The 26,192-nt window shown below is 57.6% G+C and overlaps 2 long non-coding RNA genes across 2 annotated transcripts; both read left to right on the top strand.

Annotated features, from left to right (window-relative positions):
* The first annotated feature begins 7,598 nt into the window (after positions 1-7,598).
* LOC121019749 (uncharacterized) lies at positions 7,599-25,893 on the top strand. Its single transcript, XR_005785765.1, has 3 exons — positions 7,599-8,538; positions 9,241-9,362; positions 25,339-25,893. It is a non-coding gene; the product is annotated as an uncharacterized LOC121019749 (long non-coding RNA).
* LOC121019756 (uncharacterized) lies at positions 16,514-20,029 on the top strand. Its single transcript, XR_005785771.1, has 2 exons — positions 16,514-17,702; positions 18,333-20,029. It is a non-coding gene; the product is annotated as an uncharacterized LOC121019756 (long non-coding RNA).
* Positions 25,894-26,192: the final 299 nt, after the last annotated feature.

The raw sequence follows: 26,192 nt of genomic DNA, 5'->3' as shown, positions 1-26,192 counted from the left end.
CTGGGGCCGAATTAGTGACCTGCTCTAACCCAGTGACCTGGCCCAGCGTCCACCCGAGGGCGTGTGCCATCTGCGCGGACAGGCTGCCCGCGGCCTCGGTGCCTGCGGGGCTGGGGCGCTGGGCTCGGCTGGCAAGGAGGGTGCAGCTAGTTGTCTACACCCAGCCGTTCTTTAACTCTTCCCTGCCCCTTCCCCAGTGGGACCGTGGCCTCTAGTCCCTGTGGGGGACAGAGCCCTCTCCTGGGTACAGGTGGGGACCTGGAGCCCCTCCGGGAAGTGGGCATCGGGCACAAGGCGGGGCTCATGCTTCTCGAAACTTGACGCTGTTCTGAGCCTGTTCCTCCCTCCCCTTCCTTCCTTCCTTCCTTCCTTCCTTCCTTCCTTCCTTCCTCTTTTCTCACAAAGAGCACAGATTTCTCTTATGACAGAAGTCCAGTGTCAGATAAAGGTCAGCACCGTGGCCTTGATCTGGCCACTCAGGCTCTTCTGCTGGGGCCGGGGCTCCAGGTCTGGTTTGCTGTGCGGTCCAGGCTGTGAAGGGTGGGCCTTCTCCCCTCCTTCGTGAACCCAGAGCCTTCTGCCCTAGACGAGGACTGGCACTGGGACTCTCTGTGCGGTTTCCGGTCCCAGGGTGCAGCTGGCTTCCCAGGCAGCGGGGCATTTGCATGAGAAAGCCTCGCGGCGGCTTTCTTCACGCGGGAACCTTATCATTTCCATCAAGGGCATTTTTTGGGTATTATTATATTCCTTCCCTCCTGCCCCTCCTCCTCCCACTCCTGTTGAAAGCCACTTTTAACTAAATGGAGTCAAATGAAAGCCAGATTAGCTGCTTTGCTTTTCTCGTGTCTGATAATGATTTAATGCTATGTTTGTCTCGATTTAGAAATAAATTAAGGCGCCTTTTAAAATTGTTGCTTCAGGTTCTAAGAGGTTGGCGAAAACAACCATTACGTTTCCCTTAACAACCTTTCCTACCTCCTCCTGTACGCGGTCGAGGTACAGTTGTTGGTCTGACCCCCAGCAGTCTGAGCGTAGTGGCATCGGTGATATTTTCAGGCATGTGCACAGAGAGCTTCACAGAGAGACAGGAGAGGGAGGAGGGACTGGCCAAGGACACCAAGGATTGCCGGAAGGCACCAGAATCTAGGACGGAGGCCTGGGACCCATTCTCCCTCAGAGCCTCTGGAAGGAAGCAGCCCTGCCCCCACACACTTGCCATTGGGACTTGTGGCCTCCAGGGCGGTGGGAGAGTGAAAGTGCCTTGTTCCAGGGCCACTGACCCCGTGGTAGTCGGTTGTGGCAGCCCCGGGACACGAACACGGAAGGAGTTCTGGGGCCCACACGGCCCGGGGGGTCCAGATTTCTGGTCCCTGGGTGGGGGGAGGGGTGGTGGATCTGAGGAGTGGCCCACGGGCAGGGGGCACTTTGGTGCGTGGGGAGAAGCCCCGGCGTGGCCGTCCTCCCCGCAGAGGCGGCCCTGGCAGGAGCAGCCTCCACTTGTCTGTCCCCGTTTGTCAGCCGTCCCGAGCTCATCTGTGCCTCAAGGATTTCTGGCATTTCTCTGCCAGACTTCAACCGTGAGATAACCGCGTGCTGGAGCGACACGCTCCTCCCTGGGAGGGAGGGTCTCCAGGACCAGGGTTCTGACCACATTTAAGGGAAGAGAGAAGGAAGAGCCTCCTTTCGTGCTGACGTTCAGACGTGCAGGGAGAGGAGGCCTGGGTCTGCGCTTCCTCCTCTCTCCCTCCTGGGCCCGGCCAGACACCGCCTCCTGGCTGCTCTCCCTGCTTACACATGGCCCGCCAGCTCATGGCCCCGGCGGGCAGCGGGACCCTAGGAAACCCAAACCTAGTCCCAGGGCCTCCCTTGTACACCCGTCAGTGGGGAGGACGGCAACGCCGTCTCAGGCCCGAAGTCTCTGAACTCCCTCCCACGTCACCCACACTTTCCCTCACCCCTCGGCTTCCCTCTGGAGGTGCGAGGACCACGGACCAACCCTGCCCATGTGTCTGCTCAGCAGACCCTCCTTTGGGGGCCTCTCTGGGCATGCTCAGTCCTTGCTGTCAGGTGGGGTCCTCTGTCCTCCCTTTGAGGTGGGGTCCCCCGTCCTCCCTTTGAGGTGGGGTCCTCTGTCCTCCCTGTGCGGTGAGGGTACTTGCATAGGTGAGGCCAGGGTCAGACATTCACCTTCACCGGAGGAAGGTCAGGTCTGTGGCCTCAGGTGCTTTAGGGGATCTGACGCGTCAGGGCCGTGGGTGCTTTTCCTGGTTGGCCCCCTGGGCTGTGTGTGAGCCCACCTGCGCGTCCTGGCTAGGTGCCCCCTTTGGGGCGTCTTGGAGCAGGTCTGTGTCCTGCCAGTCTGTGTCCCAAGGGAGCAGGCATGGGGGACGGCAGGGAAGGCCTGCCCACAGCTGCCCTCCTGGGCGCCGCCCTCTGAGAGCCCCCTGCATCCCGGTAGGACTGTGACCGGTGGATCCCACAGAACAAACAGTGGACACGCTGCCACTTTGTCGCAAAGGCCCCCTGACAGCCTCCTCGTGTCCTGGTCCGGCTGCTCTGCTTCCGGAATAGTGGCCAACACCAAACCCCTCCAAACCCCTGACCTCGTTCACTCATCGACTGACAGATCACAGAGCCCGGCTTCCCTCCACGCCTTCTCTCTGGACTCGCTGTCTGGGCTTCAGGGACCCCTCTGGGCCCCCCCCCCCCCCCAGGGAACCGTACTTAACGGGCTGGGAAACTGAGGCTCAGTGGCCTAGGTGCCTTGTCAGAAGCCTAGGCCACCCACCCACGTCCACGTCCTAGGTCCTTCCCCCGGCGCTGGGTTACAACGGGACGCACGGCGCCAGCGACCGGAAGGCGTGGGAGGGGAGGGAGTGCCCCGTTGACGTCACCAGGTGCTGGTGCTCTGGACCTTGCAGCCCGCCACCCCCTGTCTCTGCTTCAGGTGCTGCTGGCAGGATGCGGTCCCTGCTGGGTCAGCCTGGCCCTTACCCCGGTCCTGCCTCTGAGCCTCCTCCATGGCAGCTTTGGGCCTCACTGGGGGTCTGGATGCGTGTGGTGCCCACTGGTAGGAAGGGGCCTGCCTCCCTCCAGCCGCCCCGTCCCCCACTCCTGGTCCCCGCTCTCCGCCGACGGTCACGCTTGGCTGTGCCCCAAGAGGCCCGGACTCGGGGACGTCCACCGTGTTGCCAACCCGCTCTGTCCTCCCGCGTGGCTGCGCTTGGCGGTGGGTGGCCAAGAACGTGTAGGAACCTTCCGTATGAACCAGATGTGGAAAACTGAGGCTCAGAGAGGCTCCGTCCCCTCAGCCTCGGGGCCTGCCTGCTCCCCGCACCCAGGGCAGAGCTTTCTGTGTGGAGCCAGGCCCCAGGGTCCAGGAGGGAGGTGACCAGCCAGCCTCTCTGTGTCCTGGGGAGGCCCTGCTGGGTTCCCCCCTCCGTCTTGCACTGGCTGGCATGTCTGCTCACTTCCCATGCACGAGGAGGTGCCAGGCCTCCGAGGCCTCCTGACACTCGCTGGTTCCAGCTCGAAGCCCCCTCATTGTGTCCCGATAGCTCCAAGCTGACGTGGCTGCCGCTGTCTGGGACGTGTGGCCCAGGGACACTCCCCTCTCTCTTTAGAGTTATTACCAGTGTGTGAATCTGGTCTTGGGGAAGATGCTCACGCCTGCCTTCCTGGGTCAGGGTGGCCCCGCTCCCTGCTGTCCCCACGGCCAGTGCGTAGAGCAGGTCCCTCGGAGGCAGAGGAGAAGCAGCCTGCCCTACTGGTCTGAAAGGTCCCCAGTGTGGAGCAGGGAGGGGGCGGGCGACCCTGGCCACTGCACTTGAATGTCCCCTCCTCACCCCGGCCCAGGGGACTGACCAACCTCTGAGCCCCAGCTTCCAGGTCAGCAAGCCCTGATGAGCCCTTCCCGGACAATAGTAGCATCTTCGTCACTAGGCAGGTCTCTGTCCCCTCAGTGCCCACCACTCACCTGTCTGAGCCTTGACTTTCTCACCTGTAAGGTGAGACAATAGCAGTGCCTGCTCACAGGGGCTCTGAGGACATGTGTTTGGTGCTGTGTCCAGCACGAGAGAAGGAGAGGCTGGCCAGGCAGGGCAGTGCCGGGAGGTGGCAGGTGCCACGCAGGAGGGGAGGCCGAACTGCCCCTGCAACCTGTTGCAGTGGGGAGTGGGGACAGGACAGATGGGTCAGCTGGGCCTCCCAGAATACCAGCTGTGCTTCCCAGGCTCCCCCCACCCCCGGGGTAGGAAGGGGAGAGGCCTTCACACACCCCGGCAGGCCAGAGCTTTGAGGAGGCGGGTTAATGCAGGGTGAGTTCCCGTCCGTCACCTGCAATGACCCGTTGTGAGAGGACGCTGAGAAAACAGAGACAAAAATCAATGAGGATTTGGAAACAGACATTGCTGGAAACAGTTTATTTCCAGAAGCAGCGTGGTCTGGAAGAGATCTGAAGTGTCGGCCCCGAGGGGGGCCTGGGACAGACTGGAGAGAGGGGCCCCGGTCCCCAGGGAGGGGCTACCTCACCCGGAGCCTCTCCCTGACCCGCTCTGGGCCCCGGGCAGGGCCTGGTCTTCAGCCGGGAGGTCGCTGCTGCAGGTGTCCTAGGCTGGGGGCCTCTAGGCAGAGACGACTGTAGGCTTTAGGATGCGGGGGGCAGATGGGAGGGTGGGGAGCTCCCAGCGCCTGCCAATCTCCCCGGGCGTGTGGGCCGGCAGGGCATCAGGTGGTATTTCTGACTCTGCCGGGAGGCTGTGTGAGTTGATCGGTTCGTTCGTTCGTTTGTTCATTCACTCACTCATTCAACGGCTGTGTCTCAGGGATCTCTGATGTGCTGGGTGACGTCCGTCTGCCCCAGACACTCCGTTCTATTTCTGTATCCCTGGAACACAGCCCAGTCATCGCTGCTCACTTACAGTCCCCGAGGTCACTGTGCTGATGGAGGTGAGCCCTGGGTTCCCCGAGCGTCAGGCAGAGGGTGGCCCTGGTCTGCCTGGGGTGCTGTTAGGAGCCGCTCACTGCTCTTCCTGTCTGCACCCCAAACCCTCCCTAGGCTCGGGGAGATGATGCCCTGCGGGGAGGAATGTCAGCCGAGAAGTGGGCACCCCCGTCAGGGCCCATGCCGGGTGCCTCTGTAGCTCTGTGGATGGAAAGTGACAGCTAGTATTTCTGAAAAGAATTCTGTCAAGACCACAGTACATCAAGGGCCCTACACAGGGTTATTAAAGTGGAGCCACTGAATAATTTTCCCAGAATAATAACATTTCTTAAGGATTGTGAATGAGCCCTGGTCTCTCCTTAGCTGCCACGAGCCAGAAATGTCCGGGGGTGGCTCCAGGGCACCATTTCAAGCTGCAGGGCCCGTTAGGTTCCCCTGGGAACACGGAGGCGTGTGCGGGCATCACAGTTACCCTGGCAGGCTCTGGGGTCGTGTGGAGATTAAACGCGATCGGAGACTGCCGTTTCCAGGTGCTCGCTCACAGGTATCTTTAAGACGCCCCGTGCGCAACAGCTGAGGAAGCGGCAGGTGCCGGGGCTGCGCTACTGAGGAGACTGGAAAAGATTTATCCCGCTGGGTCTTTGGATTTGTCGGCTTGGCCAGGGGCCTGGGCACTTCTGAGATTCTGATCAGCTTTCTCCAGGGTGTGGGGGCTGGAGCTGGGGGGGTGGGGCACAGCTGTCTGACTCCAGTCACCCTTTCCAGGTAGAGGGAGGAGCTGAGCTGGGTCCCCAGCACCTGCAGGAGACGTTAGCTGCCTGGTGTGGGAAAGTTTAATGGGGGGGGGCCCCGCCTTTGAGGATGTGCACCTGCCTGGGCGACAGGAATAGCTCCTTCTCCCCCAAGCCCAGGCACTTGAACCCAGGTCAGTGAGGTCAGCGAGAGGCTAAACCCTGAGCTCGTCAGCCTCTGAGAGCCTGTGGTTCTGAGACCCCCTCTGTGCAGGGAGAAAGTCAGCCAGTCATTGTCAGGCCCAGGCTGGACGTGTGTGGAGGCGGGGACATTTCTTCCCCGTCACAGATGGCTCTGTGGGTGTGTGACTATCCAGTCGCACGGGGCTCCCTGCTTAGGGGGGGCTCCCTGCTTAGGGGGGGCTCCCTGCTTAGGGGGGGCTCTCTGCTTAGGGGGGGCTCTGCACTCGGTTTAATGCTCTATTGCTGTTTTGAAATGTGGAATAATTGTTCCGCAAGGGGTTCCGGGCTTTCAGTCTGCACAGGGCCCTGCAAACTCCCTAGCCAGTCCTCCCTCTCACTCCCCTGGGGTGGGGGTGGGGGCAAGGCTCCCCCAGGCGGGTGTCGTGAACCCCTGATGGGAGCGTTTGGGAGGAGCTGCGGGCCCGTGCAGCTCAGCCTGTCCCCGCTGCTCTCTCTTCTCAGGAGCACCGGCCTGATGCTTCCTTTATCCCAGTTGGTTCAGAGTGTGGTGGGCGTAGGAGGCACATGAGGCAGCTCCGGGCGGTAATAATGCTGCGAGACAAACATCTCCCGAGCTCAGTGGCTTCCAGCAGAGCGTTTCTTCTTTGCTCACGGTTCTCTGGTCACAGTGGCGGCTCCGCTTTGGGCTGCAGGTCAGGGTCAGCTTGGCCCTGCGTGAATCTCGTGCTGGGACCAGCGGCCTCCCGGGGCCCGTTCTCACGGGTAGCAGAAGCAAGGCGGGGGGGGCGGGGGCAGAGCGCCGGGCGGGTGAGAGCCTGGCTCGCTCACACCCGCTCCCGTTCTGTCGGCCAAAGCAGGCCCCGCGGCCAGGCCCACCAGGCTCACCCTCCCAGGAGGTACTGCAAAGCCACACCCCAAAGGGCATGCAGTGATGTCCCCTGCAGTGACGCAGGCGGGACTTTGAACTGTAATCCGGTGCGGCCCCAAGGATCTTGTGTGGTGATCCCCCCGCTCCGACCCCAGCATGAGGGTCAAGATTGGGTTTCTGGAAGATCTTTGAGCCCTGAGGCCAGCCACCTGGTGAACAAACTCTTGGAAGATGCAGCTGTGCTGGGTGACTGAGGGAGCAGGGCTTTGAGAACCCTCGCCACGGGGAATCTGGTGGGACAGCATGACCTACAGTGCTGGCTTTGGCCAGGACCACTCAGGGGAAACTTCCGGCGCCCCCGGGATGCTCTGTGCTTGCGGCCGAGGGGACAGAGCAGTAGGAGAGATGCTTCCTGGACGTGGGCGTGTGGCTCTCAAGGTGACCATGGGGCTGGGGGAACCCAGAGAGAGGGGCTGCTCACCCGGCTTCAGGCCTGGGGCTGGCAGGGGTCTTTCCAGAGGGAAAAAAGCCTGTGCTGAGATTTAAGAGGGGAGAATGGTGTGTGGATGGGTAGGAAAGAGCATTTGAGGCAGACGGGCGGGGGTGGGGAGAACACAGCGGGGTCCGCCCACCCTTGGGCTCACCGTCCAGCACAGGCAGGCGCTGGGGGACTGGGTGTGTCCTGAATCGGAGAGGGTGGGGCCCAGAGTGCTTGAGCCCCACAGTCCGCCGGGCAGGGGGTGGGGTGTAAGGACCCCCGACTCTACCGACCGCAGCTGGGCGGGGGTGGGGCTGGAGTCTGGAGCAGGGAGAGGACGCGCTCTGGGTGCTGTGTTGGCCCGAGTCTTGGCGTCAGGGGTTTGTTACCTGGGGGAGCCGGAGGGGAGGGGGTGCTGTTCAGTGCAGTCGGCTTCCTGTGAAAGTTCAGCCACCTTAGCAGGTAATTAAGGCCCGGCTGTACTCAGCCTGGGTGAGATCCATAAAGCGATGATGTGACAGCCTTAATTAGCGAGGCCTTTTCTTCATAAATACGTATGGCACTTAATGAGCATCAGAATGGAGCCTGGATTTGCAGCCGCTGCTGGCCGTGAATCTCGCGCACAGGAGGAAGCAAGGCGACTCTCCTGGGAAGCGCGTCTCCCTTCAGCAGCCCCGCCTGTGCCCGGGATCCTGGGCCGGACGGCTCACTGCAGACTTCTGGCCTCGGGGTCCTGAGCTCCCGAGACCCGGCGCTCTCGTCTGCCAGAAAGTGAGGCAACAAGCGAGTGGATCGGCAGGAGCCAGCTTGGCCCCTCTGGGTGCTGCCCGTGGTCATTTCCTGCCGTCTCGCAGCATGGGGACCTGGGGAGCAGGGTCGGTGTCACTCACGGTGGTGGGCAGTGAACGCCGGTCTGCTGATGTCACTGGTGTTGGGGGTGAGGAGGCACAGTCCAGGCGTGAAGGCCTTTCTGGTGGCTGGCATCTCGGCCCGGACCCCCTTCCGGCCAGGCCCACCACTGCCCTGCCTGAAACCCCAGCCTCTCTGTGCGGGAGGCGCCCCATACCTACGAGGGGCCGCCCGCCTGTCTTGCCTCCAGGATCCCGGGCGAGCCTGGTAGTCTGTCCTCACGACATCAGCTTCGACTAAACCGTGAACTTCCGTGCCATCAGAGGTGCAGCCTGATGGGGACCATGTCCGGGAGCTGCCTCATTCATCAGCGGGTACAGCAAGGTGGCCCATCCGTCCCGTGGAAAGACAGACAAGGCGCTCACATGAGCTACAGCACGGAAGAGTCTTGAAAACGTGGTGCCGAGTGAGAGAAGCCAGACCCACAAGGCCACGTAGCATCTGATTCCCTCCACGTAAATGTCCAGAATAGGCAAATCCAGAGACAGAAAGCAGATTAGTGGTTGCCTAGAATTTGGGGGAAGTGGGGAGCACTGCCAAGGCCTTTTTGAGGATTAAGTGTTCCGGAACTAGGTACAGGTGATGTTGTACCCCATTGTGAATGTGCTGAAAACCACCTTAAAAGGGTGAGTTTTACGTGTGTGAATTCTGTCTGTTAAGAGAAACCGTGCAGGGGTGTGGGGCGGGGACCCCAGCTGGGCCGGGGAGACGCCTGGTTTTTCTGGGAGGGAGAGGCCAGGATGCTGGGCCTGAGCCTGGTGGCCCCGGCCTCGCTCGACCTTGGCCACAAGGGGTCCTGGCTGGGGTCTCTCGGGCCGTGGCCCCCAGAATAAAATTCAGTGGAGAGAGTGCAGGGCAGCGGCCCCAGAGGCCTGGAGCGTCCCCGTCTCTTCACAGGCAGACTGGACCCCCGGACACATCCCCCCGCCCCAGAATGCAGGGACCAGCCAGCTTGACTGGGGGAAAGCTGGGGTCTCCCACGGGCACCCACCTGGAAGGAGCCAGTGTGATCTTTGTGCTGTCCGGGCTGGCTGATGGGGTTGTCCCCGGTAGCGACACTGTGTGCACATCACTCCCGCTTGTCATTCTCCTACTGTCCCCTCCCCAGCAGGAGGAAAATCAGCTTCTGGTGACTGTGAGATGAACTCACGGGCAGGATGTTCGCCCCCTACCTCCCCAGGATGGACGGGACTGGGAGTCTCTGGAATCATCCACGCTGGAGTCGCCTCGGTGAGCTCTCTGTCCCCAGTGCCTCTGCGCAGGGCTCAGAGCCTCTGGTAAATGTCCCCCCTGGCTGTGTCCTACCTGGCCACCCGTGTCCATGTCTCCGCAGAGACACATCAGTGGTCCAGACTTAATGAAATGTAATGGGGTGGGCTTGACTCTGGCTTGCTTCTGAAGAGAATTTTTCTAATTTTATTTTTAATTCTCTAACAGGCATGAGCTCAGCTCATGGAAATTACAACCGTAGCTTCCCCCTGTGCTACCCAGCCACTGCCTTGTGTGACCACTTAGGACAGAATTAATGGCAGCAGCCTGGTCCTGCTCAACTAACTGGCTCTTTGGAAGCCAGTGATTAAGCTTGGTAGCCAGGCAGACGCCACGGCTAGGCCGCTGAGGGGCTCCTGGGTGGGCCATTCTCGGGGCGGGGTGGGGGGAGATGTTTCACCACCCGAACTGCTAACTTTTGGATGTCATGGGTCAATAAAAATAACTTAGAAAAATGCCAGAGAGTCAGTTTGGAATTTCTAACTTATTTGCTAAGTAAGGGCATTGAAAGAATTCCTTCTAAACCTGGACTATTCTGGCCACGCTCATTTTGTAGAGGAGAGAATATGTAAGCACTCAGAATGAGGACAGACACACTCTGGAAAAAGGTCCTGTAGAGAGGGCACGCTAAGCGGAACGGAGAACTGCCCTCCGCCACCCCCATGCCCCTGCCTAGCTGGGCTGCCGTTACGACAACCCCACACGGGGCTGATTGACAACAGACTCGCATCTCTCACAGCCTGGGCTACCGCTGCCCTCACCCCTTCCCTCACCTTGTCCCGCTGGCCCTGCTGCAGACAAGTCCCAGGGAACCTGGGGTCTGATGGCAGGGGCAGGCTGAGGAGGGAGGAGAGGGCTGCGAGGCTCCCCCAGGACTTCTGCAGGGGTGGGGAGGACAGAGCTGTCCTCCTTGGTTCCGAAGGCGAATTGATTTTCTGTGTGGTTTTAGCCCGTTTTCTGCCCTCGTGCTGAAAGGTGGGGGCCCAGACTTGGCTTTCTGGGCCCCAGGCAGGCTGCAAGCCCAGGGGAAGAAATGAGACATCAAACAAGGCTCAAAGAGGAGCCTGGCTTCCCTGGGCCGAGCTCTCAGTTGGGATGCGGGATGTGGGGGCTGGAAGCTGGCTCTCACTGACAGACAGCCTGGCTGGGTGCATCTGTCTGAACCCACAGCAACAAGGGGCTTATCAGTACTGCATCTCGGGATCTGCTCAGCTGCCTGCGGGGAGAAGAGGGGGCCGGTTAGAGATCCTCTCCTAAGCGGGTGGGGGGAAGGAGTGGGGCAGATCCTTCCAGAAAGGGGCTCGACAGGAAGGGGCTAAGCAGAGGAACAGCTTTGGCTTAAAAATGTTTTCGGTGCCTGTTTTCTCTTGTAGGATTCCGATGGTTTCCTGTCTCACATTTAGGTCTTTCATCCATCTTGAATTTATCGTTGCGGACGGCGGAAGAAAGCGTCCCAGTTTCATTCTTCTGCCTGTCACTGTTCACTTTTCCCAGCAACGCTTTCTCAAGAGACTGTCTTTTTTTCCATTGGGTGTTCTTTCCTGCTTTGTCGAAGATTAGTTGGCCATACACTTGTGGGTCCGTTTCTGGGTTCTCTATTCTGTTCCATTGATCTGACTGTCTGTTCTTGTGCCAGGACCATATTGTCTCGATAAGTCGGTCAGAGAAAGGCAGATATCATATGCTTTCGCTCGTGTGGAATCTGAGAAACTCAGCTGATGAACACAGGGGAAGGGAAGGGAAACTAAGATAGAAACAGGGAGGCAAACCATAAGAGACTCTTAAATACAGAGAACAAACTCAGGGTTGCTGGAGGGGAGGTGGTGGGGGGATGGGCTAGATGGGTGGTGGGCAATTTTCAAAAAATTTTTATGTATTTTTGAGAGAGGGAGACGAGCGTGAGCGGTGGAGGGGCAGAGAGAGAGGGAGACACAGAATCCGAAGCGGGCTCCAGGCTCTGAGCTGTCAGCACAGAGCCCGATGCGGGGCTCCAACCCAAGAACCGTGAGATCGTGACCTGAGCCAAAGTCGGAGGCTTAACCGACTGAGCCACCCAGGCGCCCTGGGTGATGGGCATTAAGGAGGGCACTTGCTGGGATGAGCACTGGGTGTCATATGTAAGAGATGAATCACTGGGTTCTGCTCCTGAAGCCAAGACTACGCTGTATGTTAACTTACTTGAATATAAATAAAATGAAATAAGAAAGTTTTGGGGAGGTGTTGCAGGGCGGGAGGCCGCGGGCATGCTGGAGCTGGGGTAAGCTCCAGTAAGGGGTATTGGAGCGGGCGGAAGGCATGTGTGTGAACAGGATCTTGCTGAGGCTTTGGGGGAGGAAACCCCACACGTGAGCCTCAGGGACTCTAGGGCCAGGGCCGCGACCCCGTGCTTGGCTCCCCCTCCCCTGGGCTCTGCTTCCCTTTCCCGCCCCCGCTTGAGGCCAGGACCTGATCCAGCCCCCTGGAAGCTGACGGGGACAGGTCTGGCAGAAGGGTGAGGCTGCACCAGTCGGGGACATCCCGCCCCTGCTGGGCACAGACCCGGCTCTCAGAGCTCCCTGAGGCCCTGCCGCCTCGCCTGGCAGTCAGGGAATCTGAGCAAATGGCTCAGCTCGGCTCGGCTGCCGAGGGGACAAGGGCTTGCCAGTGCCCTCGGGGACAGTGACGTCCTCGGTGGCTCCCCAGAGCCTGGCCAGTGCCTGGGGTTGGAAATGGAGCTGAGTGTCCAGGACCCCGTGGTAGGGGCCCCAGGGCGGAGCCAGGCGGCCTTTCCAGGGGCGTTGTGTCACTGTGGGAACCCTCCCGTTCTTGCGGAGGCTCCTGCGTCTGTCTCCTGGAGGGAGGGCTGTCGTGCACACGGTCGGAGACTCCATCTGGGCGGGCCAGCTGGCCCTTCACAGCTCGGGCCTGGGGGGCCACTAGTTTTCCGAGAAGGCAGAGTGGGGGCGCTCTCCCTGGCGTGGCGGGGAATTGTAAGTAGCCAGTTCCCTCGGAGGCCTTTCCTTGCCGCAGACGGCCAGAGGTCACGCCATAGCACCCAGCCGGCGTGTGCACCTCTTCTCCTCTGGGAGCTGACCGTTCCTGCACCACTGTGCGCCTGCGTGTTTCGGAAGCCGTGTCCCCAGGGAGACTTGTCTGTTCCCTTCAATCACCGAGTGATGTCTGAATGCCTCTTCTGTGCCAGGTGCCACTCTGGGCCCTGGACATAGGGGACACCGCAGACCAAAGATCTTGTCCCCACTCGGTGAGTGCCATGTGCGTCCTGCCTCCACATCCCTCCCCCTCGTCCCCAGCCCCGTCGTCGTGAGCTCACAGCCTGAGACGCAGCTTTGTGATGCCCACGCCGAGTGGGACTCGGGGCTGGGCTGCTTGGGAGAAAGCAAACAGCTAAGTGTTGGCAGGAAGGAGCGGGCATTCGCTTCTAAACTCGGGGTTCTCCGTGCCAAGTTGCGGCTTGGCGTGCCTTCAGGCATTCTACGTTCCCAAAGGTTTGGTTAAAAAAAATTACTCAGTGACACTAGTTAAAGAACAAAGTAAGGCAGGCTTTGCTCCGGGGGCGGGCTACCGCGATAGGTTCGGTGGGGTTTTGCGGTGGGGGAGAGGTGGGGCTCAATTCAGAGCACAAAATGGGCACGTGGGGATTTATAGCCACCGAGAAGGGTGGGGGCAGTGGATGGAAAATCACCAGGAGGAAACAGCAGGAGTGAGGGAGACGCGGACTACACCCGGGTGATCAGACACCCCCTGGGGATGGTGGGCGATGAGGGACCCTGTCAGATATGGAGGGTAGGGGATTCTGGCTAGACTGACCCAGCAGGATTCGTACTCAAATTAGACGGTGGGGAGGTGAACATGGAAAGTCAAAATCAAGGCCTGGTTGAAAAGGGCTCAGAGGAGGGTCGCCCGGGTGGCTCAGTCTGTTAAGCGTCCGACTTCGGCTCAGGTCATGATCTTATGGGTTGTGAGTTCGAGCCCTGCATCGGGCTCTGTGTTGACAGCTCAGAGCCTGGAGCCTGCTTTGGATTCTGTGTCTTCTTCTTTCTCCCTTCCTTGCTCTCTCTCTGTCTTTCTCTCTCTCTCAAATAAACATTAAAAAAAAATTAAAAAAAAAAAAAGTAAAGGGCTCAGAGGAGCCTGTAGAATTTGGTCAAAGGCAGAATCAAAGGCTGGTGATTGAACCCAAAGGTCAGGGGGTGGGGTGTAAATTCCAACCCTCTAATCCCTGGGTTGGTTTCCCTGGCAACCGGCCCCCACCCAGAAGCTCCTAGAGGTCCACCAAGAGCCACCTCATTAGGGTAAACTCGTGTAGGGTTGAAAGGGGCTCATCATGAAGAGTAAAACATGGTTCTATTACTCAGGGAATTCCAGATTCTACCGCAGCCGATTAAGGTGCTCGTTCTGCAGTCCAGTGACTCAGGATCCCCGGCGTCGCCTGAGCCACGAACTCTCATTGTGCTGTGTTGTGGCATTTGCCTCTGTGTGGGCCTGTAGGATTTCCGTTCGCCTCTGTGAAGCCCCAGGGGAGCCCGAGGCAGCCCTCTTTGGGACTAGAGGGACCCATCGTGCAGCGTGGTCACGTTGGGTGTTTCCACGTGCTAGACCCTGTGCTGGTTGCCACTTTACCAGGCCCTCTTACCGTCACCTCTGGGAAAACCTAGGATTTGGTCATCTTGGGCGGGGCTTAGCCACATGTTACCTCAAAATGGATTCATCCAGGGTTATTCCCTGGAAGGGCCTGTGTGAGACTAGCTTGGTCCTGACAGGTGCATGCACCCCTGATCTTCTCTGGGCACCCTGGGGTCACCAGGAATGACCCCAGGGCACATCTGAAGGCCAAAGCAGGGGGAGATATTAAAATCTTCCTTCTCTCTGAGCAGCAGCTGCCAATCCAGACGTCCCTCGTGACTGGGGTCCAGGTGGCAGAGCAACCTTGTGAGAGCTTCCCCTCCGCCCCCGTGTGGCTTTGCCAGCTCTGGGATGATGCCAGGAGCGCCCTTGACACCTCCGAGCCTCAATCCCTCTTGTGGGCCCAGGGAACAAGGCCGTGGCTGCCTCGGATGTGGGTGTCCAGGGAGGATCCCTAATATCAAGCCGGCAGCCCAGGCAACGTTCCTGATTCTTTTTACTGTCATTGCCCGCAGGCCGGTGTCTGTCCGCCTTCGTCTCTGCTGGGCCTGCGGTGCCTGGAGATGGCCTGGCTTGTTATCCTCAGCCCCAGCATGGTCGCCCCAGCCCGAGAACCGCTGAGGGAGAGGACGGATGTGATCTTTCAGGCTCCCCAGTAGCTCTCCACACACACTTGGACAGGAAGGCCCTCACTCCATCACGGCTCTGGTTCCCGAGGCACAGGCAAGCTGTTGGTGCCGAGCCTCTGTTCAAAGGGTGGGTCTTGGTGGAGGGGGAGGGAGGATTTCCCAGCCGGCATCTGATGGTGGCGCTGTTGGCTCACACCAGGCAGCAGGCCAGCCAGCTCTGCAGGCTCCTGGGCCGGGGCCAGTGAGGGAGGGGGGGAGGCTAGGGCAGCCGGTTGGGCAGTAAGTCCTCTCTTTTCCAGACAGCTCTGCAGGTTTCCTGGCCCGAGTCCACCACTGAGTTTCGTTGAGGTCTCTGGACTTCCTCGGTGGCAGAGAGGACGGTGGCTGGACAGTGGACAGGGGAGGGCCTGGAGACCAGGCCAGGGGCAGGGAAGGAGCAGCTGGGCGGCCCTGGCTAGGGAGCCAGCGTCGCCGGCCTTGACCACCCCCCAGCCTCCTGGCTTTTCTGCAGCCTACGGTCTTCCTTGTGCTGGCTTCCTGGCACCCCGGGGATAGCTTAAGACCTCTCCGTAGCTGGAAAGGGGGTCTGCAGTCAGCAGCTGATGGGTGGGGAGGGCAGCGGATCAGGTCAGCAGCTATGGTTTGATGGTTGGCCTAGCCCAGCTCTGGGTGGCCTGACATTCACTCCCCATTCCTGAGACGGTACCTGTGGTTGTCAGAAAAGCTCTGTTGGGGTATTCTGCCTCTTGCCAGGATCTTTCTGGGGCCCTAGAGGACCCCTCAGTCTTCCCTAGAAGCAAGACTGGGTACTCTGCTGGCTGCATGCCTGGCATCCTTCCAGATTTCTGGTGCATGCTGGGAACTTTTGTAAGTCAGTGGGAATTCAACAAATATGAATGGAAGCCCACCCATGACCCGGTACCGTGTGTTGGCACTCAGCTCTTTGTGGAAAGGCTGGGTGATTAACTCCTCACTAGGAGCTGGGATATGGGGCTTGGGCCTGATCACTGATGCAGACTAGTAACCTTGGACCAGTGGGTTTTCTTTCTAGGCTTTGGTCTGGTCATCTGGGAAGTGGAAGAGTTGAACACGATTCATTTCTTTTCTGCCTTGGGTTTCTATTCCCCTTGTTAAGTTTCCTAATTTTACCCGTTACCTTGGTCTCCTGCCTAACATTTCCCCTAACTTCTGGTCATCTTGGCCTAAGAGCCCACCCCTGTCTTGGGACCTTGTCTTTTCCCCTGCTTCATTAACACCCTTACCACCACTGTCATCATCACGATCAGCCAGGTTCTGCCCCAGGCCACCAAGTTTGCATCACCATCACAGCATCATCATCGCCATTATCATCACCACCACCGCCATCATCACGGTCATCCTCAACATCAACATCATGATCACCATGATCACCATCATCACCATGATCACCACCATATCACCATCATCATCACTATTGGGCAGGTTCTTCCCCAGGCTACCACGTTTGCATCCCCATCCCCATCATCCCCATCATCCCCATCATCCCCATCATCACCATCATGATCATCACCCTCTTCAACATCATCATCATCATCAGCAGCAGCAGCAGCAGCAGCATCACCATCATCACCATCATCACCATCATGATCATCACCCTCTTCAACATCATCATCATCATCATCAGCATCAGCATCAGCTATCATGTTTGCATCACCATCATCACCATCATCACCATCACCATCTTTACCATCATCATCACCACCACCATCATCATCACCACAACCACCATCATGATAATCACTTTCAGGCAGGTCCTGCCTCAGGCTACCATGTTTGCATCACCATCACCATCGTCACCATCATCACCATCATCACCAGGGAGCTGCATATAGACATCCCTACATCTTTGCCTTGAAGCCTGTCTTGAAACCGCAGAGATGCTCTGACGGGAGAGAGGGCCGTTGACTTTTCTGGGACGTGCCGGGATGAGTGGAAGGTGTGTGGGTGACTTGTTCTGGGGCAGTGAGGGGGCTGACGGGAGAGATGGGAGAATAAGACCGACATTTCCTCGTCCCTCTTCCACCCTGTTCTTAGTCACCTGCTGGAGATGGGACAGGTCAGGAGAGAATGTACGCTCCCATTTCTAGCCACTGTCACTTTTCCTGTTGGTTCCATTTCTGAAGGAAGCAGAGGGGGTCCTTGGTAGCAACAGACCCCTGGAACTCAAGATTTGAAGGACACCCTTTTGAGGTGTCAGGGCCTTTTTGAGACTGACGAAAGCAACGGGAGCCAGCCCCTGAGTTGGCCTTCTCTGATATCCACACCCCCGTGCGGTCCCCGCCCACACTACCTAGAGCTAGCCTCTGCAGACTGTAATGTAACATACCGAAGGAGTGATAGACGGTGACTTTTGAGGCCGGGTCACAGAAATCATCTGGCTTCTGCCTCGCTCTCTCTTGGATCACTCTGGGAAAAGCCAGTTGCCATGCCGCGAGGACACTCGTGCAGTCCCTACTCAAGTGGACCCAGATTGTATAAGACCAGGTCTCCTGCCGGAAGCCGGTGAGAACGGAGATCTGCTAACAGCCGTGTGAGTGAGCCAGCTTGGCCGCTCTCAGCCCAGCCCCAGGCCGGCCTTCGGATGCTGCTGCCCCAGCCGACAGCCCCACTGCAGCCTCGAGAGAGATTCTGAGCCAGAACCACTCAGCTAAGCCACTCCCAGATTGCTGACCCACAGAAACTGTGACATAATAAGTGTTCATAGCTGTTAAATTCAGACGATTTGTTAACGCTGTCTTAGATAACTAATAAATGTGGCCCCCTCTCCCAGAAATGCACTTAACGCCCACTTTTGCCAACACTTTCAGGACATTCAAGGAGTTTCTGACATCCAGGAAAATCAGGCTAAAATTCTCTGCCCTCTCGCAATCCCTCCAGGTGTGGAAGCAGACACACACACACAGCGTGGCAGCTGGGTTCCAAGAGTGAGCTTCCGGAAGGACCAAACACGGGTCCTGCGCATTTCAGGTATCCAGGAAGTTCGTGAAATGCACGGCTAAAGTGAAATGAGGTACCTGATCGTTTAAACATTACTGAAACAGCCCTCCCTGGGTAGTTGCTGTTTGGGCCGGAGCATAGCTAATAAACTTCATCTCTTTTGGACAAAACATTGTGAGCTTGAAGAGTCTCAAGTCACATTCGTTATCAGCAAAGTGGAAGTCGCCTCATGGTCGCCATTGCGAGCTGTCCCCCGCGTCACTGCCCGCACCATCATCGTCACCACCATCACCACGCTCTTGACATCACTCTCCCCATCACCCGCCATTGCTACCATATCGCTACTACCCCGGCCACCACCACCACAATCGTCACCACCATCACCACCTCCCCAGCCACTGCCGCCCAGCACAACCCTGTCACCCTAACCGTCCACATCCCTACCACTGCCACCAGCACGGCCACCCTCTATCAGGATCTCTCTGAGCTTCAGGTGGCATAAAAGCCCCTGGTGACCAACAAAAGATGATATTACTTGGCAACGATGATTTTTTTATAGTAAAGGGAGCCCCACTTGGGAAACGAATCCTTTTCACAGAGACTGATAGGGGTGACTTCTCACAGCACAAAATAATTTGCAAAAGGAGTTCTTTCAGCCAGCAGCCTGACCTATGCATTTCTACTGCATTTCTCTCACCCCAAGGGTCTTCTTGTGGGAACTCTGGAGAAGCGAGCCATGCCTCCAGCCTCCGACATCGGGTGCTGAGCAGACCCCCGCTTCCCCCCGCCTTCCGTGGCCCGTGTCACCCTGCGCCGGGCCCTGCGCCTGGGCCTTTGCACTCAAGCTCCCTGAAGAGGATGGACCGGAGGGGGGGGCGGTGGCTGAGTGCCCGGCCGGCCCCACTCTTGGGAAGAGAAGCCAAAAGGAGACCCGTCCAGGAGCAGGTCAAGAAGGACATCTTTGCCTGGGAAGAAGAAGGTGATCTGTTGGTCTTCCTTCCGGGGAGCGTTTTATTTGATGCCATTTTCCCTGTTGAGTGGCCTCTGCAGCGTTCACGTCGAGCGGCGGAGCTTTGTAGAGTGGTCTGCTCTTGTGGGCACTGGAGTGTTTCCTCTGGCCCTGCTCACAGAGCGGGCGCCACGTGCTGGAGAGGTCTTGGATGCGTCCTGCCCTGCAGAGGCGCCGTCCTGCTCTCAGAGGCTACCCAGACCAGCTTGCTCTTTGGGATGCTTGCCCGGCACTGACCGGCCTGCCGCCACTTTGCGTGGAGTTCTGGCTTCCTGCTGTCCCTTCTGAAGGAGAGCTGGTGTCCTCCGGCCAGCCAGAGGCGGCACATCTGTTGTTCTGCTCGTCTGGCGTTTACTCCCCTCCCTCCATTTGTTTTTCCTTTTGGCGGGGAGAATACCTTTCTCTACTCTGCGTGTGGGGGGTCGTACGCACCAGACGCCCCCTCCCTGCTTCGTGACCCTGTTCTAGGAGTAAAGATGGCATCCGGACCTAATCGGTTGGACTTTTCCTTTGGGCTTTGGGCTCTCAGAATAACGGAATGCATGACTCCCCTTGACTCAAGGAGCTTTAATCCCGGCACTCTTGCTAGAATTGTTTGCAAACCTCTTTATCCTGATCTTGAACCCGGCTGAATGCAGGCTTACATCATCAGGGGCTAGCTTCAGGAGCGGGCCTGCCTGGGAGCGAAACCGGTGGGGAGGGCAGAAGTGAGCAATACGGAGGGAAACTGAGTCCCGATGACATCATTCCAGTGCGAGGCGTCAGCTGTTTCGGACACGTCCTGGAATTGTCAGTGACACGAGCCAAAAAGGTCCCCTGGGATGGTTGAGCAAGTTTAAGTTGTGTTTCTATCCAACTGAGGAGGTCTTTAATTCAGCCACGACCCCTGTCTGAAGAAAATCACTGTCATTTGGAGGAAAAGCCTCTAGGCATCGAGGAAACCATCCTCCGTGTTTCGAAAGATGTCAGAATAGTTTCTGTCATGGCCCACGAGCGCTGGTGTTTTCCTTCTCTTCGTTCTCTGGGACTTGGGCTCCTGCCCAGCCCTGGCCATTCTCTGGGCAGGACTTCAGACGACAGTGGCAGTGGCCACGTGTAGATGAGGCCTGGTTCAGGGAGGCGGATCCCGTGGCACCTGTGGTGGGTGCTGGGAGGTGACAGGTGGGGGAGGAGGAGTAGAGAAGACCACTTATTTGCTTCTCAATTTAACCTTTGATCTGGTTTGTGAATCTGATGCCCAAAGAGCCTGTACATCAAGGACTCAAAGATTTCTTTGTTAGAACCTAGTGTCCGTGTCTTTTCTAAGCTGATCATTTGCCATTACAATATTCGTAGGGAGCCCAAAGGAAGGAACCCTAAGTAGGGAAACAAGAATTAAATATCTAAATCCACACGTGCCTTTTCTTTCTCAGGACCCTAAATCTATCATCACCCCTCAATTAACTCAAACTCTCAATTTCTTCCTCTTCTTCTTCTTCTTCTTCTTCTTCTTCTTCTTCTTCTTCTTCTTCTTCTTCTTCTTCTTCTTCATGTTTATTTATTGCTGAGAGACAGAGAGAGACAGAGGGTGAGCCGGGGAGGGGCAGAGAGAGACACACACACAGAATCTGAAGCAGGCTCCAGGCTCCGAGCAGTCAGCACAGAGCCCGATACGGGGCTCAAAGTCACAAACTGCGAGACCATGACCTGAGCCGAAGTCAGACGCTTAACCGACTGAGCCACCTGGGCGCCCCCACCTCTCAATTTCTGAGCAGCACACTAGTGTGGGAAGATCCCAGAGATTTGCGGGGTCCACTCACAGAGAAGGAATTTTACCCCAGGAGTGTCGCGGAAAGAGGTTTATTATGGAGTACTACATGGCTTCTTAAACTGTTGGGGGCGGGGAGTGGGGCGCTGAAGAAACAGATTCCAGTGTGAGCTCTGAGGTATGATCAGGAAGTTGTTTCCATTAAACCGGGGCCCCCTGATACTACTGCAGGCTCTGGCACCCAGAGGCCCCTGCTCTGAGCCCCACCAGCAGAGCACATCCCTGCACCCTTCCCCAGAGCTCGGGTCCACGCGCCCACCTTGTGGGAGCGCATTCCACTGACGGTAGAGCCTAGACCACACCTGGGGGTGGGCCGCAGGGGATTCTGGGAGAGGTAGTTTTACCCCCCCTCCCCCCCAGCCTCTGCAGAATAAGACAGCCCTGAGGAGGCCGAAACAGACACCAGCAAGGCGGGCCTCAGGCATCTCATGGTCTACCCTCTGCAGCCAAGATCCCCTGACCCTACTCCTTCCCAAATGCCAACTCCAGAGCAAACAACATGAGCGACCAGCTGCTCCCGCGTGATGGAATGCAGACGTCCGTCATAAAAGCCAACTGTCCACGTCCTTCCCCGAAAGGAGGACCCAAGTTCCACCAAATTCTAAAATCAGCCACTGACCACCCACCCAATTTAAAGTAGTAGGGCAAAGAGAGGGAAAAAGGAAACCCAAGACACCTTCTCTGTATGCAACTGGCCCATCAGCCATCTCGTCGGTATTTGTAACTTTTCCTTCCACTGCTGTTCCCTGTTCTTAGATCCTCAGTGAGCGCCTCTGCAGGGCTGGGCTCCCAACCTGGAGGCTGACTCACAGCTCTATCCCTGCTGGCTCTGAGCTCCTGGTGGTCCCACCACTGTGGGGCTCCTGTAGACTCGATCAACCCCATCACAAGACACTCCAGTAACAGGAAGCAGCTCCCCCAAATCGTGTGGCATCTAGAACACTCTCTCTACCTCCATTGAGGTGAGCAGCCTTGAGTTTCAGGATCAGTTTCCCGGACAACGTTCTCTCTTGATCCAGTGGCACGATGAGCCCTAGATGGCCAAGGGGTCCTTTCTCTTCATTGGATGCATTGCTGTGTCCTCCAGTTAGGTCTTCCCTAGGGCACCAAGGCCTCTAAACTGGCAGGGCCTGGAGTTGTGCAGACACGAAACAAACAGTCATCGGGTGCCTACACCCAGTGTTTCCCTGGGGGAGTGTTGCAGGGTACTTGCGGGCTCAGAGTTCACCCCGCATCCCACAAGATGGCGCTCACCCTGATGTGTCGTCACCGGCTTCTATCCAGCACCATGACTGAGTCTTTGTAAGGTCCCCTATCTCACGCCATTACTCTGGAATGCCATGTTTCTGGGTGACAGGTGCAGGGTAAGACCGGTGCATTCCACATGCCACACCATCGCCTCCTTTTGTGTGTGTGTGTGTGTGTGTGTGTGTGTGTGTGTGGCAGGTTCCTTTGCCAGGAGCCACGCTGTGTGAGGTGGCACGGAAGGCAGTCAGCAGGTCTATAGATTTGCAGAAGCACGGTGAGCGGGGAAAACAAATCTGTATTCCAGATAAGTGTCTGTTCCAGGGAGGCCAACTGGCTTTCCCATCTTTGATGGAAAGAGCCTGGTTCCCCAGGGTGTGTGCTCCCGTCGGGGCTCAGCTGATACTTCTGCTGCACTTGGGAGGGTGGTGGTGGAGTTGCCTTGGGAGCGGAGAGCGGGCCGTTGACATTTCCCATAATCCCCATCCTTGCCTCCACGTCTCTGTGTCCGGGAGCCCGCTGAGCTCACGTGGGGGTGGCCGGGGACAGAGGCTCACTGGCATCTGCGGAATGGGTCGGCTGGTCCACCTGATTCTTGACAGCCTCCCCTGCAGCGGGGGCCGGGGCTCATTCTGAGAGGCCCAGCCCCCACACTCCTCCACCCTTTCTCTTTCCAAGTGTAATCCCTCGGCCAAACCTTTAGACGTTCCCACATTCACTGGGCCTGTGTGCTCTCATTTCTTTCTGGGGCCCGGTGGAAAATCAGCTGTGCTGCTGGGGTTCTGCCCACAGGGAAGATTTCCCTTTGCCAACCCACTTTAGGACCCTCCCGGGGGCGAGCCTTGGCACAGCGACATCTGCTTTTGGTCGGTGCCGGCATTTTGTGCAGAGGCTGCAGACTAGGCTTTTCCTTCCTTAGTCGGCTGGTCGCGGGGAGACCCCTGGGTGGGTGGAAGGAGAGGTGGCCGCACCATTGGAGTAGCTGTGAGTTGCCTCCTGATGCGATATCTTGGGTTTTCAGGACCTGCTGGCCTTGGTCTTTTGTATGCGCCTTAGATGGGGCTGCTGCTTGGCGTGGCCCAGGGGGTGGGATCCCATCCGGTGACACTGGGTCCCTGGGCACTCTGTAGGGATCTGTGCCTGACTAGAAGTACAGTCTCTGTTCCGTCTAATAGCAACTGAGACGCAGTTGTCTCTAAAGGAAATCGTTGTTTGCTGAAGAGGCTGTGACTTCATTTCAAAACCCAAGGGACAGACACTGATTCTCCATACAGTCTCCCCATCTGCCACAGACACTCTGAGCCCTGCCAGATCTCAAGGATCTTAAGAGCCAAGAGGAAATGCTGCTCGAGCCACAGCCCGGACCAGCTAGCGAGCTTCCTCCCGCTGTGAGCCCCAGTCTTGCACGGGGGAGGGGGGCGGCCTGTGCCTTGTTTTAGTGGTAAGCGGCAAGGTATAGCACCCTCTTTATTTTCGCCATTGGAGGGGACATCGGAACATACCCCAGATCAGGTCCCTGAATTTTCAAGAGGTTTATCTCCTACCTTCTGGCACACCTGGGTCTTAGCAAGGTTTAAGAGGTCTGCCCGAGGGGTGCCTGGGTGGCTCAGTCGGTTGGGCGGCCGACTTCGGCTCAGGTCATGATCTCGCAGTCCGTGAGTTCTAGCCCCGCGTCGGGCTCTGTGCTGACGGCTCAGAGCCTGGAGCCTGTTTCAGATTCTGTGTCTCCCTCTCTCTGACCCTCCCCTGTTCATGCTCTGTCTCTCTCTGTCTGAAAAATAAATAAACGTTAAAAAAAAAAATTAAAAAAAAAAAAGAGGTCTGCCCAGGACTTCTTGCTCCAAGACCCTGTTGCCATAGGGTCATCCATACAAGGACACCAGCACCCCCTAGGGGGCCCTGGGGGTGATGAAGGCCCCTATGGATGGAATTAGGACTCTGAGACAGAGAGCTGATGTAGCTCCAGGTACGACAATGGAATTGTGACAGAGGAAATGTGACAGAGGAAAAAGCACGTGCCAGGTCAATAGCCAAGTATCAGGCACTCCATCAAGGGGACCACCCCGGGGCAGTGACTGCAGTCACCACGTGAGCAAGTTTGTGATGGCCCCTGGTTGCTCTCTGAGACCCACTTGCGTTCTGCGTGGATCCATCAGGTGGGCCTAACGGGGTTGTGACAAGGAGACATAGGAATATGTCTCTGATGGTGACACGGGACCTGAATCTCTCCAGGGAGACAGGGTGGCTCTCGTTTGCTCTGGGGGAGGAAACGGTAGTCCCAGAGCCTCGGCCTTGCTCCTTCCTCTCATAACGACTCTCGCTGCGTGGGTGGGGCCCGTGTAGGATTGTGCCAATCTCCGTGCCTGTGTCCCCCAACCGCACTCTCAGGAAGTGCCGAAATAGCCGGTGTGGTTGGTGAGCCTGCTGGGCTCACCGTGAGACAGCTGAGGCTCAAGTGTCAAGGTGTTGTGGCCTCCCCGGCCTGTATGCTGACGGGGCCACAGTGGATCCGGGGTCTCAGGATCATCCTTAGCTCAAAGCCGTGTCTAAGAACGCCCAAGGGCTGGGTATTCTCTCCTGCGTGGGCAGCTCACCCATCTGTGGCCACAGGTCCCTTTGGGGAAGGCTAAGAAGCTTGACGGGACACACGTGTGGGGCTGTGTGAGGCCATTTGTAAACAGGGCCATCGTCCCTTGTGCGCACATCCCTTTGCAATGTGACTTTGCGGCAACTCCCATCAAGAGGTAGAGACTATTTCCTTTTGAATCTGGGTGGCCTTGTGACTTCCTCTGGTCAACAGAATGTAGTGTAAATGACATTGTGCCAGTTCGGGGCCAAGGGTTTCAGAAGCCTTAGTTGCTTCTATTCCTTCCCCGGCAACCCCGCCTTCTCCATTGGAACCAGCCCTGCCGGCCTCCTCGGGGATGAGAGGCCACAGGAGGCAGAGATAGGCCAGCTGGCTGAGGCCCCAGGCCTCGTGAGGGGCTGGCCAGGACGAGCTGAGCCTGGCCTAAGAGGCAGAATTTCCTAGCTGACTTCAAGACTCATGAGCGATAGTAATGTTTCAGCCACTCGGTTTTCGAGTGGTTTGTTATGCAGCAAGGTCTAGCAGATACACGTGCCGACCCCCAGGGGACCCGGCCTCCTTTTCATTCAGAGGGCTCGGGGCTGCAAAGGGGCAGTAACTACTGCAGTGCCTCAGGTCAGGCTCCTGTTCACCAGGCCCGAAGGGCTGATCGAGCAGGACCGCGGCAGGCTGCCACCGATTTCAGCCCCGGGGTTCCGTGATCAATCGCTCGCTATCAGTGAGCGCTAGGAGTGAAGCCATTCCGGTAAGCATTCTGGCTGGGCCGCTCGTTGGGGTCACCATACCCCCCCCCTGGGTTCTGGGGGATGAGCGCTGCTGCTCTGAGATCCCAGGTCAATCACATCACTAAGTTTACCATGGCTCCCTCTCCCCACCGAGCTCTATCCTCGGGGGCCCGAAAATCCGTCGCTCCCTTTAGGCGTAGTCGGGTCCCCTAGCCAATTCAGATTCCACTTCTGGTGCCGGTTCCTGTGAGGCTCGGGGTTCAGTGGAAGAGAAAAGATCTATTTCACTTAGTTGAAGTGTAAAGGGATTCACTATCGGGTATTAAATGGTTTCAGGAACCATCGGGAGGCCGGAAACAAGAGATTCGAGCTGAGTGTCCGGGAAAGACAATCCGCCACGGAATGCACCGGCCTGGTGGGAGGACAGGAAGCTGCCCAGGAGCCGGCGGGCCCACTCACCCACCCAGCTCAGGTCAAGCCTAAGTCCTGCACAGGTGCATGTGATGGGTGGAATCTACAGCTCAGCTTGAACTCAAGCTGCAAAGGGTTCTGGGAAATGTAGTTCTTAGCGTTGCAGCTTCCATAGTCCAGGAAGGCGTGCTCCGACTCTGAACAGATGGAGAGAGCCAGCGCCCCGTGGCCACACACAGCCCATAATCCCTGGGCACTGCGCTTTCCAAAGGGTGGCATGGGCTACATACCACGTTGTCCTGATCTCCCACCCTGCCGGAGCAGGGGGGAAGTTGGCCCCTAAAACTCAGGACAGAAGGTAAGAGGTTAGGGCCGGACTGGTGTCAGCATCTTAGCTACTGCTCACTCCTTAGCACTGGGAGCTTCTGCGACCTATCAAGTTTGCCATAAACTCACGGGATGCGGATTTTGTCACTCGTATCCTGTCAAGCGTGTCTTTGACTCTTTTTTTGCACGGGGCCCATAGCTTGGCTCTGAATGCTCTCTCTCCCCTGGAGGCGTGACCTTGGTTACTTCTTTTCTGTGCCTCATTTTTCATCGTCTGTAAAATGGGCACAATCATATTACACACTCTCTGGAACTTATATGAAGATTAAAGTAGATAATATTTATAGAGGCCCTAGCACATTGCTTGGCAGAGAATATGCATTTAACAAATGCTGGGTTTTGTACATTATAATTATTGATATTGTCGACGTATCTGTTCTACAAATACTGGT

Source organism: Herpailurus yagouaroundi, unplaced genomic scaffold (assembly GCF_014898765.1).
Source record: "Herpailurus yagouaroundi ecotype Mexico unplaced genomic scaffold, PumYag 77, whole genome shotgun sequence".
Classification (NCBI taxonomy): Eukaryota; Metazoa; Chordata; class Mammalia; order Carnivora; family Felidae; genus Herpailurus; species Herpailurus yagouaroundi.
The sequence above is the reverse complement of the archived record's forward strand: the minus strand, read 5'-3'. Positions and strand labels throughout refer to the sequence as shown.